Source organism: Pinus tabuliformis, chromosome 1_2 (assembly GCF_031772625.1).
Source record: "Pinus tabuliformis cultivar Carrire ecotype Pingquan chromosome 1_2, CPIR1, whole genome shotgun sequence".
Lineage (NCBI taxonomy): Eukaryota > Viridiplantae > Streptophyta > Pinopsida > Pinales > Pinaceae > Pinus > Pinus tabuliformis.
In genome coordinates, this window is record NC_142298.1 from 296,041,459 (window position 1) to 296,061,940 (window position 20,482).

At 40.3% G+C, this 20,482-nt stretch overlaps 1 protein-coding gene across 7 annotated transcripts in view; it reads right to left on the reverse strand.

Annotated features, from left to right (window-relative positions):
- Positions 1-13,890: 13,890 nt before the first annotated feature.
- The window catches only part of LOC149205510 (casein kinase 1-like protein HD16), a 30,989-nt gene continuing 24,397 nt past the window's right edge, over positions 13,891-20,482 (reverse strand). For 4 of the 7 annotated variants that reach the window (XR_016252469.1, XR_016252466.1, XR_016252467.1 and 1 more), the window contains one exon: positions 13,891-14,117. The gene's annotated coding sequence lies outside the window, so the exon portion shown is untranslated. The remainder of the gene's footprint in view (positions 14,118-20,482) is intronic. The other 3 variants (XR_016252465.1, XR_016252468.1, XM_089395090.1) reach the window with 1 other exon arrangement.

Consider the following 20,482-nt stretch of genomic DNA (forward strand, 5'->3'; position numbering starts at 1 on the left):
AAATCTGATAACCGGAGTGGTGGTTGAAATTTCTTCATGGTATTAGAGCTTGGTTAGCTAAAAAGTATAGTTTGGGACAGCAAAGTGAAAATTACAGCAAGCTGATTTTTACACAGAAAACAGAAAACTTTACCACAGATCTGAAAATTTCCATTTGGTAGGACAATGAAACATGTCTTTTGGTTTGAGAGTTGAAAACAGGTTGGATGGGCAGAACAACTACAGTGCATGGAAGGAGAGAATCCAAAGCATCTTTGAGGAAGCGGAAGTATGGGGCATTACGATAAATATCACATAGAACCCAGTAGCAGTACCTGTTGACCCTGTATAGTTGGCAGAGTTTAACAAAAAAAATGCGAAGGCAAAAAGATTGATTCTGGAAGGAGTCAAATAACATGTCATTCCTCATGTGAGAGGAAAGTCTTATGCACATGAGATGTGGACAGCCTTGACCAGTGTTTACCAAAGCTCAAATGAAAACAAAAAAATGGTCCTAAAAGAGAAACTGAAGGCCATTAAAATGGCTAAGACTAACAATGCTACAGCATACGTCACAAAGATCACATCAGTGAGAGATGAGTTGGCAGTCGTGGGTGAGATCATTGCACCCACTAAGTTGGTGAGGATTGCTTTGAATGGTCTTCCCAAGAGTTGGGAGAATTTTGTGGATGGCATTGTCGCACAGGAAACCTTCCCGATTGGGAGAGGTTGTGGGATGATTGCATTCAGAATGAGATCAAAAAGAACCATCTTGGGGCAGCCAAACAAGTGGAGGAGGATGACAATGTGGCATTGTTAGCAAGAGGTAAAAAGGGCTGAGCAAAGAAGCAAGCTTCCAACAATGGAGGCAAAGGCAAAGGTAAAGGCAAGCAACGGAACAAGGAGAAGGACTATTCCAAAGTCAAATGTTGGAATTGTCAAAAGTTGGGACATTATGCTGTTGTGTGTCCGGAGAAGAAGAAAAAGAAAGGGAAAGACAAATCCATGGCAGCGTCTGCAAAGATAGAGAGCTTCTCAGAGAGCTTTGATCGGGAGTTTGGGTTCATAGCTTGTGAGGCCACTAGTGCAGGATCACCTGCCATACAGGTTCAGAGGGAGTGTGCACTCCCCGCTACTAGCAGAGCATCTTCTAGCATTTGGTATGTTGACAATCGCGCTTCCCGCCACATGACAAGAGTCAGAGAGTACTTCTCAGATCTTTCAAGGATGATACTGATATGGAGGCAGTCCTTGGTGATGAGGGCATGGTTAGAGTAGTCAGTGTGGGGACATTGACATTTGATAAGGGACCCAAACCTCCCTTGAAAGTGTCAGATGTTCTATATATGCCTGGAATGAAGAAGACCCTGATATCCGTCTCAGCACTTGAGGACATAGGGTAAGATGTGTTGTTCAAGAGAGGGCAGGTGCTTATATATCCTAGGGGAACTCCAACTTCTTCAGCTAGAGTGATTGGTGTGCACCATGCCAAGGTGTACAAGTTCAAATTCCAACCCCTGATGGCATTGAGTAGCGGCACCCAAGACAGGATCGACAGCAGATCTAGCAGTTCAGAGTTGTGTGAGAGTTGGCACCGCAAGATGGGGTACATGTATCATGGGGCCTTGAGTACATTGCGAGAGATCACCACTGGTATGCCAGATTTCAGTTCTGATCACCTTGATGTGTGCAGAGGATGTGTTATGGGGAAGTTTGCCAGATCCCCTTTTCCTAGCAGTGACAACAGAGCAACTGGGATCCTTGACTTGATTCATACCGATGTGAGTGGTCAGATGTCTCATGTATCCTTGAGTGGCTAAGTACTATGTTTTATTCATTGATGACCACTCCAGGAAGACCTGGATTTATTTTTTGAAGACCAAGAGTGAGGTCTTCAAGCGGTTTCAAGAGTTCAAAGCTCTTGTGGAGACCCAGACAGGTAGGAAGATCAAGGTCCTCAGTTCAGACAATGGAGGGGAGTATACCCTTGGTGAGTTTGTTGATTTTGTGCTAAAGCAAGTATTAGGAGCGAGTTCACAGTTCCTTACAACCCCCAGCATGATGGGGTTGCGAAGAGGAAGAACACATCCATTGTAGGGGCTGTCAAATCCGTGCTTCATGATCAGGGGTTACCTTTATTTTTGTGGGCAGAGGCCTGCAACACTGTTGTGTACTTGCAAAACAGGAGTCCACATCGTGCCTTGGGGAATGTGACTCCGGAGGAGGCTTTTTCTAGGAAGAAGGCCTGATGTTGGGCACTTTCGTATCTTTGGGTGCCTTACATATTCCTATGTCCCCAAGGAGAATAAGACCAAGCTAAAGCCCACTACAAACAAGGGCATCCTTGTGGGTTATAGAGAGACCTCGAAAACTTATCGGATTTATATTCTTACACAAAGAAAAGTGGTTGTCAAGCAGGATGTGAAGTTCGAGGAGGAGAGAGCTTTCAAGAGGTCACGGGAGTTAGAGTATCCAGAGTCACCAGACCCTCAAGAGCAGCTGAGTCAATCACAAGGATTGAGTGATCAGGGATCAAGAGGTACATCAATTATAGTGTCAAGTCCATTAGTGAGCAGTGGCTCTCAAAGTCAAGTGGGTGCTTCTTCGGGCACCATGCAGGGCAGTTCGCAGAGCAGTTCATAGGGTAGTCCACTAATGGACAGCTCACACGGTACTTCAGCATCTACAGTCACAAATTTAGGCATTAGGTCAGTTGGCAGGCCTTCAGGAGTTCAGGGTTCTAATGATGATGGGGATTCTTTCACTCCAGTGGGAGAAGTATGTTCAGGGAAGAGGAAGCCCAAGTGGCTTCAAGATACCTTGCGCGAGGCCACATCAATTGCTGGGCCAAAGAGACAGGTTAGAGAGAGTAAACCACCTAAGCAGATCTATAGTTACATGGCATTGGTAACAAGCATTGTTGACTCCGAGCCTTCTAGTTATGAGGAGGCAGCCACCCAGCAGGTCTGGAGAGAGGCCATGATGGAGGAGTATTCTTCTATTATGAAGAACAATGTTTGGGAGGTAGTGTCGAGGCCTGAAGGTAAATCAATTGTTACTTCCAGATGGCTCTTCAAGATATAGCATGTTGCAGATGGCAGCATCGAGAATTTCAAGGCTCAATTTGTGGCGAGAGGGTTCTCACAGGTAGAGGGAGTTGACTATGAGGAGACCTTCACTCTCGTAGCTCAGTATACATCTATTTGCTCCATTATATCGATTGCAGCAGAGATGGGTTGGAAGATCCACCAGATGGATGTGAAGACCGCATTTCTCAATGGCTTCATCAGGAGGAGGTTTATATTGAGCAGCCGCAAGGCTTTGAGGTGCATGGGAAGGATTCCCATGTATGCAAATTGAAAAAGGCACTTTATGGCCTGAAGCAAGCTCTTAGAGCTTGGTACTCGAGGATTGATACAAAATTGCAACAGTTGGGTTTCACAAAGAGTGAGGTTGCTCCGAACCTATACTTCATTGTGGTGGGTGAGGAGCCTCTCATTCTGGTGTTGTATGTTGATGACTTGATCATCACTGGTGCAGAGAGACTCGTTGAAGGTTGCAAGAGAGATCTTGCTTCAGAGTTTGAGATGAAGGAAATCGGCTTGATGCATTATTTTCTAGGACTAGAGGTGTCGCAGGAGGAGGGGCATTTCTTCCTGGGACAAGGGAAGTACATTGTGGATATTCTTAGTAGATTTCACATGGAAGACTACAAACCCATGTCTACACCTATGATCACTAACTGGAAGAAGCTTCACGCTTCTGATTCCGAGTTGGTGGATCCTACTCTATACAAACAGCTGATTGGTAAATTGATGTATTTGGTCAACACTCGACCAGATATATGTTTTGCAGTAAACACTATGAGTTAGTTCATGTGTGAGCCTAGGAGAGTGCATTGGGTCACTGCAAAACACATTCTTCGTTACTTGCAAGGGACTGTGGATTTTGGTCTGGATTATAGACAGGGTGATGGAGTGAGACTAGCAGGGTACACAGATTCAGATTGGGCAGGTTGTGCTTCCAATAGAAGAGTACTTTCGGGTGTTGTTTTGGGTTGGGTTAGACAATTGTGTCGTGGATCAGCTGGAAACAACAGTGAGTTGCATTGAGCTCAACTGAGGCAAAGTATATGGCTGCTAGTTTGGCTAGTTGTGAGGCCATATGGCTTCGCAAGATGTTGTTTGGTCTATTTGGTTAGGCATTGAGACCTTCAGTAATTCACTGTGATAACCAGAGTTGCATAAAACTCACGGAGAATCCAGTTTTTCATGATAGGTTAAAGTACATTGAGATCAAGCATCACTTCATTAGAGACTATGTCCAAAAGGGAGTTGTCAAGCTTGAGTACATTTCCGCAAATGAGCAGGTAGCGGACATTTTCACCAAAGCCTTACCACGGTACAAGCATGTCTACTTCAGAGACAAGATGGGAGTGGTGAGGAACACTTTCCTTGGTAAGAGGGAGTGTTAAAATTTGGATAAAAGGGGACAAGTGGTTCCCTAAGGCTTTGATCTTTGGCCTAGGGAAAAGTGTCCAAATTTATTTGTACTTTTCTCCTAAAGTGACTTTATAAGTGGTAAAGTTACATTCTAATTTAAAGGTGACTTTATTAAAGTCAATGAAGAATTAGAAAGTGAAAAAGTGACTATGGAAATAAAAGGCTAAGTGGGTCTTTATTTAAGTGGGTGAGTTAAAAAAAAAAGTGAGAATTAAATTCACATTTATTCTTATCCCTAGATCTAAATGAATCTCAGCCATTAGATCTTAGGGTAACCCAAAAGGTCATTTAGAGAATAAAAGGAGAAGAGGAGAAAAAGAGATCAATTCATTTTTTCATGAGCATTTGAAAGAAAGAGAAGAGCAAGGAGAAAATTTCTGAGCATTGAGGAAGTGAAAAAGAGCAACAAGAAGACATTTCATCGAATCTGGGCAACATCATTTATTGGCACGCATCCCAAGGCAAAACCATACAACATGAGAAAGGCACAAAAATCAAGGAAGAGGGACAACAGCAAGGGCTTGAATTTCGAGGCAGCCATACTGCTGAAATTCTTATGGTCTGTACAATCCATACAACAAGTTCCGAGCACAATTTTACTGTGTTTTATTGCTGGAAAAAATTATGTTTTGGCTGTCTGTTGATTGGCACAAAATTTTCGAGGCAGAGTTCAAGCACGGAAATCGAGATAAGTTGTAATTTGTGGTTGCTGGAATTTTACTTTGTATTTCAGTTTCTTTGTAAAAGCATTTTTCAGAAGTCAAGACGAGCTCTCAAACTGGTTTTCCCCAAGAGTTGTAGGGGGTTTTTCCAGGGTCACAATGACCAAAAATCACTATAGTATTTTTTGTGTGTGGCTATCATAATTTTGTTGTGTTTTATTTCTACAATTTCAACAGTTGTAAAATCTCTAAATTTGTGTTTTCATAAAATAGTCATTTCCAGATTTTAGAATTTTATCATGCTTGGATTTAAAACTAAATGCATGGAGTTATATGAGAAACTGATAATCGGAGTGGGGGTTGAAATTTCTTCAACCTCTACCAGTCATTATCGGCTGCAAACTAGATGACATGCATTTCGCCTTTTGCTAATGCCAAGTGCCATAGAAATTTGCTTCACGTTGAACTAGGATATCATTTCTAATCCCAAACTAAAGCAACAGCTTGAGGTGCTCTTCCTATTTGCTACATTACCTACCCAATCTAAGTTTCAATACCCTTGCAACTTTACTTCACTGTTTCCAAGATATCTCAAACCATATTCCATTATGCCCCTCAAATACTTGAGCATGTCTTCTTGTTACCTAATGCTCTATCCTTGGCATGTCCATGAACTGACTTAAGATGTTCATTGCAAAACATATATCTGGCTTGATGTTGATCAAATAAATTAGGGAGCCTATCAGTTACCTGTACATCATGGGATCTTCCAACTTTATATTTCAAGTTGTGAGTTTCTTCAGATTAGAGATCATGTCTATGGCCATAGGTTTGTAGTCCTCCATTCATAACCTCTTTAGTATATCAATTGCCTACTTATTCTATTGAAGGAAAATCTACATTGGTCTCTGCTAGACCTCCAAACCCAAGAAGTAATGCATCATGCTATTGTCCTTCATCTCGAATTAAAGTGCCATGTCCACTTTGCACCTTGCAATGAGATTTTTTGCACTTGTAATAAACAAGTCATCTACACACAACACCAAAAATTAGTAGATTAGTCCCGACTCCCAACACATATAATCAAGTTAAAATTTTCTCTGTTTTTGGTGAAGCCCTTTTTCTGCAAATATCCATTGATTCTAGAATACCATGTTCTTAGTGCTTGCTCAAGTCTATCCAAAGTTTTCTTAAACTTGCAAATGTGGTACTTCTTCCCATTTACCTCAAAGCCCCGAGGTTGGTCTATGTATTCTTCTTTCTTAATGATCCCATTAATGAATGTTGTCTTCACATCCATTGATGTATTTCCCATCCCATAAATGAAAGCGAGGAAATAATTGCTCTAATGGAAGTGTTCCTTGAAACTAGAGCAAATGCATCCTTAGAATACATTCCCTATTTATAAGGGCACTGTCTTCTCACAAACCTCACTCTAAACTTCTAAATTTTGTCATTTGTTGCATGCTTGATCTTGCAAAGCCACTTTGGATATCATCATTGAATTCCCCTCTAGTTTTGGCACTGTCCAAAACATTATTCTTCATGATGGAGGTGTAACTCCACCATGGGCATTTTGCCATACTTGTTGGTTTGTTGACTCTTGAAAGTTGAAGCGCTTGAAATCTAGAATGTTGCTCGTTAATGCCATATAGAAACTTCTTTGGAAGCTTACTCTCCAAATGTGCTCCTAGGAGTTTCAACATGCACCTAAGCATCACTCGATGTTTGAGTGAACCATTGAGATCTGGTGACAGAAGTGGAAGGGGATATTGACCCCCCACTTCTTCATTGAAGGTAACTGTATTTCTTTGGAAATCATTGGTTATTTTGGCTTAACCTTCGAAGCTTCTTACTTCTCATCCTTTGTCACTGAAATAGGTTCTCACTTGGTGTCTTGGCTTGCTATGATCTTCTCAACTAGTGCATGGAAATAAATTGGATAGCCAAAGATGTAGAAATAACTCACCTTTGACTTCACACCTGTGACTGTTTCCTTTGGTGTCTTGTCCTCTAAGATCCTGTGAGGACATCAGTTCTAGATGTAGATTGTTGTGTTACATGCCTTAAGAAAAATTGACAATCCTTTGTTTAATCCCAAGACTTTGATCTTTTTTGCTATCTGGTTTTGGAGCTTTGAACTCCCAAAACTTGCTAAACACCTTAATCCTCAGTGTTTAGGAAGTGGATCCAAGTTGTGCGAGAGAAGTCATCAATGAAGGAAACATAACACTTGCTTCTTGTAATTGATGTTACTGACATTTGCCCACAAACATTCAAATGTGTTAGATATAGAATCCCCTTATATCTATGCATGTTTCTAGGGATAGCAACCTTTTAATGTTTTCCAGGTGTGCACCCTTTGTGTACAACACGCTGCTCAATGTTGAACTCTAGAGAATTTGTGACTATTTCCCTTAGAATAGGAAACACCTTGTGATGTAGGTGCCCCGATCTCTTATGTCACAACTCGCTAAGTTGTCACTTTTATGCACTGGGGCATGAACATGTTCACTTGACTACTTTTACAAGTTAGTAATAAAGCCCTTACCCTCCATGGCTGAAACTAAAAGCAGTATTTCTTGAGAGATGGAATAAACAACAAATAAAGCTAAAGAATTAGCTGACTCGAGCTAGACGAGAATTGTTCCAACTCTTGCAAGATATTATTAAAAAATCCTTCTCAGTCTTGGTAGTAAATTTGTTCATCTGATTTTTTGAAGAGGTGTCTACATTCTCTTGTCACTGGTTTCCTTTACCCTTCTTCTCCAAATGTTGTTATGCATAATGATCGTGCTTATTACAAAATGAAGTACATGATTTTAATCAAGTCATTCTTTCTTGGCTATGAGGTTGTCTTATTACTCTACCCTTCACCATTGCTCAGTCATTTACCTCTACCCTTATTTCGCTGACCAAATAGAGCTAGATTCTCATCACCCACCCTATTAGCTTGCCTTTGATAGCCTTTGACTCCATTTGAGTTTGCTCCTAGATATAGTCATCCCCAAGCTCCTCAAAATAAGGAATTTTCTCTCAAGCACATACCTTCGACAAATGGTTCCCATGTCATTGAAAATCCATTAATGCCATGCCCAATAGCTCTTCATGTACAACCATCTTCCCAATTGTTGCAAGTTCATTACAAATTTGTGTGACCTTCATTAGGTAACTGTTGACTGTGTCTGATCTAGTCATCTTTATGGAGGAATTTTTTCCCAACTGTGGGGGATGTGTTTCCCCAAAGAGGGTGCTTATGGATGCCCCCCCCCCCAAAAGGGGGACATCTAGGCATCCCGCTTTAGGCGTCCCCCATCAATCCTAGGAAAAATCCCAGTCATGTTGAGGGCTGGTGTGGCCCAAGCCGGGTGCGATCCCCGTGTGATTTTGAAGACTTATATGCCCCTGGGTCACGGTTACTCAAAACACAGGTTAGGCATGCCAGCCATCTCACAACTCACATTATGTAACAAACAAAACTAATATAAAACCTAAAAGTTAACCCCTACTGCCCATTTGACTTCCCTATCGTAATCTCACAGTCACCATGCACACTGTCATACTCACCTCACTCGTGTCATAGACACTCTGCAGCCCAAGCATAATCTGAGTCACCCAAGCATAGACACTGTCAATTTTCACATACGAGAGGCCAAGCACTTGAACCACTCTTCGATTCTACAGCCCAAGTACATTGGCGGCTGTCTCAAGCACAATCCTGCAACAGCTCGAGCACAACCAGTGTAAGAACAGCATTCACTATTCAGCTCAAGCAGTCATTCAGTCCGCACGAGGTTTTCCTTAGCCACTCACAAAGCCTGCATGAGGTTTATGATTAAATCGTTGATCATTTTCTTGTATGTTCACTGTTTGCTGGTTGTTAATAATAAATTGGATAAAATGTAAGCTGGTCTGAGTTCCTCCAACAATTTTCTTCATCTAGCAGTGGGGAGGTAAGGGTCAAAACCCTTTTCTCAAATCTGAAATGAAAATTTTAAGTTCTGGTTGTTTTTAATTTGAAGGTGAAATTTCTGTTTCGCATTAAGTAAAGAAAGCAGATATTTTTACAGCAGCAGCATCTGGCCTTTGTATGTATTATCATGTGACAAACTGACAACCAAAGTGCCACTCAACTCACCAAGGGGCCAGTTCAACATCAACAGAGTGAACATATGGAGTTACACATGCACTTCATTTGAAATCTTCTTCAAGATCACACCCTCAATCTGCTCGATTGCTGTACAGATGATCAACTCATTAACGCCAAGTTCTTAAAGCTTCAGTCTGTAATAGCGGTTCAAGAAATTGTCTTTAGGTGCAGATAGGCTCTAATGTCTTCTTCTTTCTCCTTTTGTCACTTTGATAGATCCTTCAATCCATCCCAAGTTGTTCTAAGGGGGGGATGTTAGGACCAGTGTTGTTAAATCGCGATATTATCGTTTTATCACGATAATTTCCCGCTGCCGATATTATCGCGAGTAATATCCGAAATTATCGCCAGTTTTTTTTATACACAATTTTTTCGGTTTTTATCGCGGGCAATTGGGGCACCGAGGTTTTATAAGGGATGCTAAATGTTCGAACTTCGAAATGCAATTTTTTCTTAAAGAAACAAATAATTTTTTAGTGGCGGAGCTTAATGATCAAGTCTAGGCCCTAGTATTGATATGCTATTCATGGTAATGAAGATTAAAGAGAATGTCACTTTTACTTAAATTTTTAACATTACCATGAAATGACTCAGGATGTTTGAGAGTGGTTCCGGCCTCATTGGATTTCATACGGAGAAAGTGGAATTTTAGATTTCATTCAAAATCCAGCAGACTTATCCGTTTTTCAGGATTCAGGATTGGGAGATTGTAATGTTTCTAGGTGACACCACCTGCCCGAGCTACCCCTGCCACCAGTAGAGGACGTGGTCTACCTCCTATAGATCCTACTTCTAGTTCTTCAGCTTCTAGAGCATAGCAAATTCCACTGCCAACTCCACCAGCACCAGCATCTACATCTAGAGGGAAAGGGAAAGTTGTGGCATTTTCTCGCAAGAGGGGCAAAGGAAATCAATAGGATTAGACTTTAGTTATTTTCTTCATTTTATTGTATATGACATTATGACATGATGAGATACATTATTATATTTTTTGTTGATATTTTGAAGCTGAGTTGGGACTCAGGAGTCAGGACTTACTATTCAAGACATGATTCAATGTTAAGTGTGATTTTAGCACTGGAAATGATATTAAACATCTTATATATTAGTTCTTTTATCATATTTATGTGTCAATGTATTTATTTTATGTTGTAGATGGTTTAGATATTAAAAAAATTGACAAAAAAATGAAAAAAAAAAAAAGAATATTTTTGTACCAAATGATTTTTTCCCGATTGTTTCCGATTATTTCCCGATAATTCCGATTTTTTCCTCGCGCCGATATTATCCCGATAACGATTAATGCAACATTGTTTAGGACTGACACCAAGGAGTTAGTCTAAGTTACATTATCTACTGTGGTTTTCAGTTAATGTCCCCGTTTACTGTCTTTCTTTATTGTGCTTTTGTATTTTACCACAATCATGTCCTAGGGAGCTAGTCTAAGTTACACTGAATTGCAACGGTTCAACATCTTCTTGATATACAACAATTGATATGTGGCTCAACTCCTGATTGATCCATGATCTCTGTTCAAAGAGCATGGCAGATTTGTTGATGATCAATGTGAGAGACGTTCACATAAAATATTTTCTGCATTAATTAATTTTCCAAGCGTCTCTGTGTAGGGAATTATAGCTTGGCCAGTAAATTTTACACAGATTCATTGTGAACAAGCAAGTAGTTCGAGATATTTTTAAAAAGTAATTCTATTTTGTAATTCACTTTATTAAAAAAGAGAAGTGTCATATATTTGGTAGTTAAGTCCAAAAAAGTGTATCTCATGCATAAATGACTTTCACTAGGAGTAAGCACAAATAAATTAGGGTTTTGGTCTCATCTAAAAGTATGAAGGCAGGTCAAGATAGGGGCTTTAAAGTTTAGATGCACTTGAGAACTTGAACAGGTAGAGCAACCAAGAAAGAGAGAGAAGGGATTCAGGCAGAGTTGAACCTGAACAGCAGGGAGTGTCATACAAGTCGGATCCATAGAACCTCACTGATCCGTACAGCCATTTGGATCAATACATACAATTGTATGAATAAAGGAAATACAATCCTTACAGTCATACAAGAGGTCATACTTTTTAAAAGTAACACTATTTTGTAATTCTCTTTAGTGAAAAAACTCGAAGCTCCATATTTCATTGTTAAGCCTAAAAATTGTGCCTCATGGATGCATGACTTAGACTAGGAGTAAACTCAATACACTCAATAATAGATTTGAGTTTGACCTCAGCTAAAAGTATAAAGACATGTCAAGATAGAGGATTCACACACAATTGCATAATTGAGAAGAGGAACAGGTTGAGAGACTGAAAGAGACAGAGGGCCGGGGTTGAGACAAAGGCAAATCCAGACAAAGGCAGGGCCATATAGCATGGATCGGTACAACTATATGGAACAATCCATACAGTCCCACATAAATCCAATAGTCCCAATCTTTGATATGTACAAGTGAATGTCTTAAAGTGTTCAATTTGTGTAAAATATATCCTATTCTCCAAACATTACCGTGGGAAGATAAAAATAAAGCCAGGAGAAAATATCATTGTAATACAAGCAGTCAAATTTGAGATACTCGTATCGTCAAAGGCTCAAAGCACTAATGTCAGGAAAAACACGAATTACTAAAGCAGAACAATTTCAAAATTTGGGATAGTGATGCTCTTTTTTAATACAAGCCATAGGGCATTGAGATTGTTGCTCGAAAGTATCTAAGCTAAGTCACATTGAAAGAAGAGATTCCAAGCTTTTTGATGAGGTACGGTATGCTTGATTCCTCTAATAATTTATAAAGTTCTAGTTTACCAAATGTAGAGAACTAAAAATGCCCAAATCACAGTTAAAATGATTGTGATAACAATTTCTAGTTTGGATGTGAAACTTGTTCCATTTGAAAGAACGGATTCCACCAACTATCTTGGTATCTTAAACAGCACAATTCCATTGAGAAATTATAAGCTGCAGGTTGAGAGGACTTGCAGTAATCCCACCTTAGGGATCATAAGAAAGTTGGTATTCTGTCAGGTTAAGAAGCCACCCTGCAAACACCCTTGTGGAATTGAAAAAAAAGTTGCAAACTGCAATCTGGAGAGAGGCCCCCAAGAAGTTCCCATAGGCAACTAACCCCCTTGCACTAAAATTAGCATAACTTTCTCAAATTGATTTCCTGTACTGGTCTTTGGGCAAAATCATGTTCAAAAATGCATGTAAATTAATTGTTGTTAAAATTCACATTAAATTTTAATAGAGAGTAATTTAACTCAAAACATGAATGATAGATTTAACCACAATAAAAGCAAATTTAACTGGTAAAAATATAATGGCCATATCTTCCTTGTCTAAACCCAAAGCTGAGTGTCACTCAGTGCAGTGTTGGAAAGCACTTGGGAAGCCCAAGACAAAGCAAAAGAATGAAAACGAGGAAATAGTGTCAATAAGTGCTAGTTTTGGATTGAAAACTAATCAAAGCATAGATACTATTTTAGATGAGACATTTGGGTCACAATGGCATAATTCAATTCTGAATAGAAACCAAGCTCTATCAGCATTAACATTTCAGCCTCTGTTATGTTTAAGAATGCAATTACTTTAATATATTTACTGTTTAGTGAGTAGGCGATGTTTATTTGAGGTTTTAAAAAGATCAAGTGTAATACTTCCACAAAATATCATTTACAAGAAGTATTAAAGATGCATCACTATCAGTTGGCGGTGTTCACTAAAGGTTTTAAAAACAGTTGCAAACTGCAGTCTGGAGAGAGGCCCACAAGAAGTTCGCATAGGCAACTAACCCCCTTGCACTAAAATTAGCATAACTTTCTCAAATTGAGTTCCTGTACTGGTCTTTGGGCAAAATCATGTTCAAAAATGCATGTGAAGTAATTGTTGTTAAAATTCACATTAAATTTTAATAGAGAATAATTTAACTCAAAACATGAATAATAGATTTAACCACAACAAAGGAAAATTTAACTGGTAAAAATATAATGGCCATATCTTCCTTGTCTAAACCCAAAGCTGAGTGTCACTCAGTGCAGTGTTGGAAAACACTTGGGAAGCCCAAGACAAAGCAAAAGAATGCAAACGAGGAAATAGTGTCAATAAGTGCTAATTTTGGATTAAAAATTAACCAAAGCATAGATACTATTTTAGATGAGACATTTGGTTCACAATGGCATAATTCAATTCTGAATAGAAACCAAGCTCTATCAACATTAACATTTCAGCCTCTGTTATGTTTAAAAATGCAATTACTTTAATATATTTACTGTTTAGTGAGTAGGCGATGTTTATTTGAGGTTTTAAAAAGATCAAGTGTAATACTTCCACAAAATATCATTTACAAGAAGTATTAACGATGCATCACTATCAGTTGGCGGTGTTCACTTAAGGCTTTAAAAAGATCAATTGGAAGACTTTTACAACGAGTCATTTACAAGAAGATAAGTCAAATATGCATCATTATTCGTTGTTAGCTGACATAATTCTGCAAATAACATTTGGGATTTGTAAAGAAAAAGATATACAAACATATCACCAATGAACATCATATTTAATTGATGACAACACATATACATCAATGCCTCAAACGCTTGGTGCAAACATCAATGCAATCCCTTTATATCATAATCAGTTAACCAATGTATAGAGTAGCTACATATCAATTTAAAGTTTCAGATGTTGTTGCCATATTAGGGAAAATTTCAAAACACTGCAAATCCGAACAACAAATGTACAAACATACCAGCAAAGGGGGATCTCAAACACGATTTCAACTTCAAGAGTCCACCTTTGCACCTTTGACAGACATCCCTGCACACTTTAACCCAACAAAAATTAGTAAATTCAACCTCAAGCGTTCTGAAAAACCATTATTGGTTATGTCTACCATCAAATGAAATATTATGGTTGCTCTTAATTTATATTCCATTCATATATTTATATGAAAATAAATATATAAAACATTTGAAGACAACATAGTGCTTACCATAATAGCATTCATAATAAAAAACAATCCAAAATATTATACTATTTAATGAATGTATGGGCATATTCCTAGAGAAAACTATTTATCATTCCATTAGAGGACTAAAAGTTTTTCCACATAAATAACTAGTTGAACTTGTCAATAGCTAGTATCAAGAGATTTCTCCACCTTGTGATTCTTTATCATTTTAAATGCATAACACAATATGCAGAAATCTAGAGAGAGTAAAAACAATATATTAATGATCAACGATGCAGCAAGTACATCAACAAGAGCCCAGGGTAGGCCACCCAACATACAAGTACTACTCTCAAGCTTAATAATCTCTAATTACATGTATAGCACCAAATACAGTTAGGGTCGGTTTAACCACATAACCCTGAAATTAACACTCACTATAGTAATAATGTCATAAAGTACATAAATATAAAAAAAACATTTAATTTAGGTTGGGACTCATTTTCACATCTAATATCACCCTCATTGCCAACTCCAAAAAAGGGCTCTCAATGTTTGTCATCTACTATCATCATCAATAAAACCATTAGCATTGCATCTCCCTCCGCATATGGGATCTCCTTCCACTCGACGCACTCCTGAGTCGAGTGTAGTATCTCCTTCCACCCAATGCCGCACTTCCGAGTCAAGTGACTCACCATATTGCGAGAATCATCAACCAAGAAGCAAACAATTTCAGACCTTAAGTTTGAAATTCGAATCAAAGTACCGGATTGGTTGATGCCCCCCAAGATAATGTGATGCATTCTACCAGTTGACGGGAGTACCTAATTGTTGTTATATTTAATCCAACACAAATTGAAATTGGAGTTGATTCAACAAAAGCTTTTCGTAATTGGGCATGTTACCAACTAAAATAGGTGACCCCATAGGAGAAAACTTTTCTCCTACATTTGACAGGTAGCCAGCCAATAGCGCCAAGTATTCATTTCTCGATGATGATATGCCAATGTGCCTCTGCCATCTGCATCAGCCACACACCGCTCTCCATCTTGCATTTCCTCTTAGATGAAGGTGGGTTGCTATCTAAAAGGTACATTGATCATTTTGCAATCAAGTGCTTATACTTGTTTATCTTGGGCATTTAGTATGAATAAAGGGGCGATCTGAAAGATTGACAAATCTTGACTGTAAATATGTTTTCTCACTTTACCAAGGAGGTCAATCTTTAGCCCTAGTCCAATGGGACCTCCCTTGAATGAACTGGATTGGTATAGCGTGTCAACTCTCCCTTACACCATGCTTTACACTTTCCATGTCACATTACAAACCCCTTATATACCACCTCCATTCTTCAGGTTTAACTTGTCAATGGTTCATTGGAATTTGGCACCCTCTTATCCACATCCTTGAGTAGGGTTAGAAAACACTACCCTAGAGGTTGATGCAGCTAAAATAATGGAAAAGCATATTATGGCCACAATGAAAGAAAAAGAAAAAAAATCAAAATGCAAAAGATGTCCGAGATATAAATTAGCATGTGTATAAAAGCCTAGAATGAGCTCTACCCTCCTCATTGGCCATCACCCGGTTCCTAAGCACACTTGATGATCCCCTTCATCAAAAGGAACCCTTGCATATCCTAACCATAGTTTTAAAACTCCGACTCAGATTCGGAACCAACCGAGGGTCGACTTTGCCTCCTACTTTAACTCCATATCGACTCGAGCTAGTTGATTACAATGACTCTGTCGTCGTAAAAAACAATTTTTTATGAAAAACATATTTTTAAAGATTCTTATTCATGTTTCCAGATTCAAAGCATTAGAATATAGAGAGAAGACAACATATGATCAAAGTATGCTCATGAATATATCTAAATGGCACCCAGTGCACTGTGCAATACATGTAATATATAGAGATCAAAACAAAAACACATAACCAAGGAGGCTCTAAATGGCCTTTACAACAAAACATCACTAATCACTACTGCTAAACAAGGCAAGATCATCTGGCTCAGACTCTGAATCAGAGTCAAACGGGGAAACTTGTGGCTCCTCCTCACTACTACTCCCAAAACCAACTCCAACTCTTCACAAACTCCTCACAAATGCTCACACAAATGCAATGAGATAGCTATGAGTAAATGTGAAGGGGTCGGGTTGATCTTCCAAGAAGAACACTAACCGCGCGCTTGAATGTCGCTCTGCAGCTGACCCCCTGTGAGTCGCCTCGGCCCTGTGGCCGTTTCGGAGGGCTTTACCTTCTCCCGCGAGGCGCTTCGATCCTGCAAGACGTTCTGGTCTCCATCTGCGGTGCTTCAGCCCATTGCTTTACTGACTGATTTCCAGGGGCATCTACTCTGAGCAGACTTGAAGGGTATGTCCGCTGGAACTTGGGTGAGCTCGATTCGATCGAGCTAAGGCTGCTTCAATGGAGTCATCAACGCCCCCCCTTCTGAAGCCGAGGCTTTTATCAATCAGCTGAATTCTCTTCCAAAAAAGAAAACGACCAAGGTTGCGAAATTTGTGAAACGTTTGGATGACATCCCTGAGATCTCGCTTCCTCTTGAGAAACCGATTCAGGTCGCCCTTTCTTTGGCTGAGCGTGCTTTGGTTGGACAATCCACTGGACTCTGGCCCTCCCCCAAAACCACGGAGAGCTAGGTCGCAAGGAACTGGGCGTCGCTGATTAAAAGCAAAGTCACTTCGTACTTTCTGGAGAAGGGATTCTTCCTGTTTGAATTCTCTGAAAAGGAAGATAAGGATCTGATATTCCGTAATGGTCCCTATTTCATGGGCCCTCAGGAGCTGTATCTCAATAAGTGGACACCTGACTTTGTTCCATCAGTTGACGTCCCCACAACCATCCCTGTGTGGGTTAGATTGCCTAATCTGCCAATGCATTGCTGGAATTGGGAGTCTCTTAAGCACATCGGAAACACCTTGGGTAAATTCATTGATCGAGCAAACAGTAAAGATCAATACGATTGTGCTGGAATCTGTGTTGAAGTTGACCTTGAGGTCGGTCTGCCTGAGGCAATAAAGATTAGGGTTGGAAGCTGGACGCATGTTCAAAAGTTGGATTATGAGCAACTCCCGTTCAAGTGCAGGAAATGCCATGTCTACGGCCATTTTGCTAGAGGCTGTCCAAAAAATAGTGAAGCGGAGAAAGGCAAGGAGGAAGGATGGACGCAGGTCAAAAGGACCAAAAACAAAGCCCCCAGAACTGGTAATATCAATGGCAAACCTCTCCAGGCAGGCTCAGGGTTTCAAACACCTCACATGGAAGAACAAGGAAATAAATTTATACAGTTAAGCTCAGCAATAGAGGATACACAAGAAATAGAGATGCAGAATGAAGGATCGCCCCACAAAGAGCCCCCCTCGGGACCAAAGCAAGTCAAAACTAATGCAGACAGAACAGAAGAGATACCCACAGAAGAGACTGAGGAAGTGCAAGGCTCGGAGTATTCAGAAGAAGAAGGTGAAATAGGAGATTCGCAAACCTCGGCTAGAAGATCATTGAGAGGCCGAAAATCTGCTCGCGAAAAAAGAGAGCAGGAGACTTATAAAGACAAACTCCAAGGAAGCCAACCTACCCTCGAGAAACTCTTGGCTAAAACACCGAAGATGACCAGAAATCAATCCCAAAGCTCTAAAGGAGCTCTCCATCCAAAAGCAAGTAATGAAGTTCGTCTCCTGGAATTGCAAGGGTATGGGGAGCAAAATAAAAGATGAAGCCATCAAAAGTCTAATAAGATCTGAATCTCCTGATATACTCCTCATCCAGGAGACTAAAATGGAGGACAAGGCCTTCCTCCATATTGGCAAAAATCTGTGGAAGAGAAGTGAAGGGCAAGTTGTCTCAGCCCGAGGTGCCTCAGGAGGCTTGGGCACCCTCTGGAACGCAAACAAATTTTCAAGGGTTAAAGAGGTCGCCAACACTCATTGGCTGTCCTCAAAGCTGAAATACATTGATTCAGATGAGACCCTCTGTCTCTTCAACGTGTATGCTCCAGTCAGCGCAGGAGAGAAAAAAAATCTGTTGGGATTCCATTAGAGGACTGGCAGATTCTGAAGATTTAGCAAACATCATCATTGCCGGAGATCTAAACCTCACATTATCTTTAGCCGAAAAACGTGGAGGAAGCATTGTAAGGGATCCGGCGCGAGAATGGATTGAGGATCTGCTTCAGGATTGGGACATGATCAACATCAAACCTTCGTCGGGCAAGTACACTTGGTCCAATAAAAGACTCAGTCCAGGCCATATTGCTGCAAGGTTAGACAGATTTCTTGTTCAAAGTACTTTTCTTCTTCTTGGTTTAGAGTCTAGAATGCATATTCTCCCTTGTAGTGTATCTAATCACAGACCCATCAAACTTGATCTTTTGGCCCATATGGATCAAGGCCCTATCCCTTTTAAATTCAGTCCCCTTTGGGTCAAGGAACAGTCCTTTATGCAATTAGTAAAAGATACTTGGAAGCAACCAGTCAAAGGCTCTGCCTTCTTTGTTTGGGAGGAAAAGCTCAAGAGAGTGAAAGCTGCATTGAAAACATGGGTAAAATCCCTTCCTAACCCAGCAGTGGAAAGGAAAAAGATACAAGAATGTCTCGAGATCCACCACCAGAATTCGGAAAATGAAGAGATCACAAAAGATGTTCTCGACAGGGAGGCGGAACTTCAGCAAAAACTTCTCAAAGCAAGCTCGGCCGAGGAAGAGTATTGGAGGATTAAATCTTGTAGGCTCTGGCTCAAGGCAGGAGATAAGAACTCATCCTTCTTTCACAAGCAAGCCCAAGTTCGAAAAATTTCAATTCCATCTCCGAAATCAAGGAAGAGAACACCAAACACAGAGATATACAAAGCATAAAAAACGTTGCCTTCCTTCATTTCAAAAATATGTATACTGAAAAAGAGGGTCAGGGGCATACTTCAACTTTAGTAAATGAGGTTCCCACTCTGATTTCTGCCAGAAAGAATCAGTTCTTGGAAGCAGAAGTCACTACTAATGAAATCAAAACCGCCCTCTTTGCTATGGAACCTGATAAGGCCCCGGGCCCAGATGGCTTTACTGCCAGATTCTTGTAGAATTGTTGGCAGATTGTGGAAAAAGATTTATGCAGAATGGTCCGGAAATCTCAAGCTTGTCAGAAAATAGGGGGAAGCACCAATTTGGCTTTCCTGGCCCTTATCCCTAAGGAAAAAGGTGCCAACTCCTCCAGATTTCGTCCTATCCCCCTATGCAATATAGGCTACAAACTGATAACAAAAGTGATCACAAACAGACTGAAAACTATTCTCCCTAACATTATTGCTGAGAATCAGGGAGGTTTTATTCAGGGAAGACAGATGGTGGACAATTTTATCCTGGTCCAAGAGGCGATTCACTCAATCTTGACCCGGAAAGAGAAAGGAATGGTTGTCAAATTAGACCTTGAAAGCGCCTTTGACAAGGTGAGACATAAATTTCTGTTGGATGTCCTGCACAAATTTGGGTTTGCCCTCAAATTTATCAACTGGATCAAGGCTTGTATCAGTGAGCCATGGATTGCCCCTTTGGTGAATGGGAGGGTCACTGACTTCTTCAAAGCCTCTAGAGGGCTGAGGCAAGGGTGTCCTCTCTCCCCCTTGCTCTTTGTCCTCCAAGCTTCTCTTCTCAGCTTCCTCTTGAATAAAAAGCAGTCTGATCAAGAAATAATGGGATTGAACATCGCAAGAGGTGTCAAAAGCATAAACCATGCGCTTTTCGCGGATGACTCTCTCTTGCTGGGTGCTGCCTCCTTGCCCTTGGCTAAAAGATTTAAAGATGTGGTGGATGCCTATTGTGAAGACTCAGGAAGCAGCCTCAATAAAGGCAAATGTCATATCTTCTGTTGGAATGCTACGACCAGATCGCTTCAAGCCATTTCCAACTGTTTTGGTTTTGCAGCCACCTCTTCTTGGTCATACTTCAAGTATCTGGGGCTCCCTGTCTTCCAAAAAAGGGCTCTCAGCAAAGACTGGCTGCCTCTGTTGGAAAAATTCAAGTCTAAAATTCAATCCTGGGGATTCAACTGGCTCAATCTAGCAGGTAAAACAGTGCTAATAAAAGTTGTCTTGAACAGCCTTCCCATTTACCAGGCTGCAGTTATGATGGCTCTTATTGGCATCACGAGGAAAATGGAGGAATATATAAGAAACTTTTTCTGGAAAGGCGGCAAAGCAAATGAGAAGAGAATCCCCCTATTAAGCTG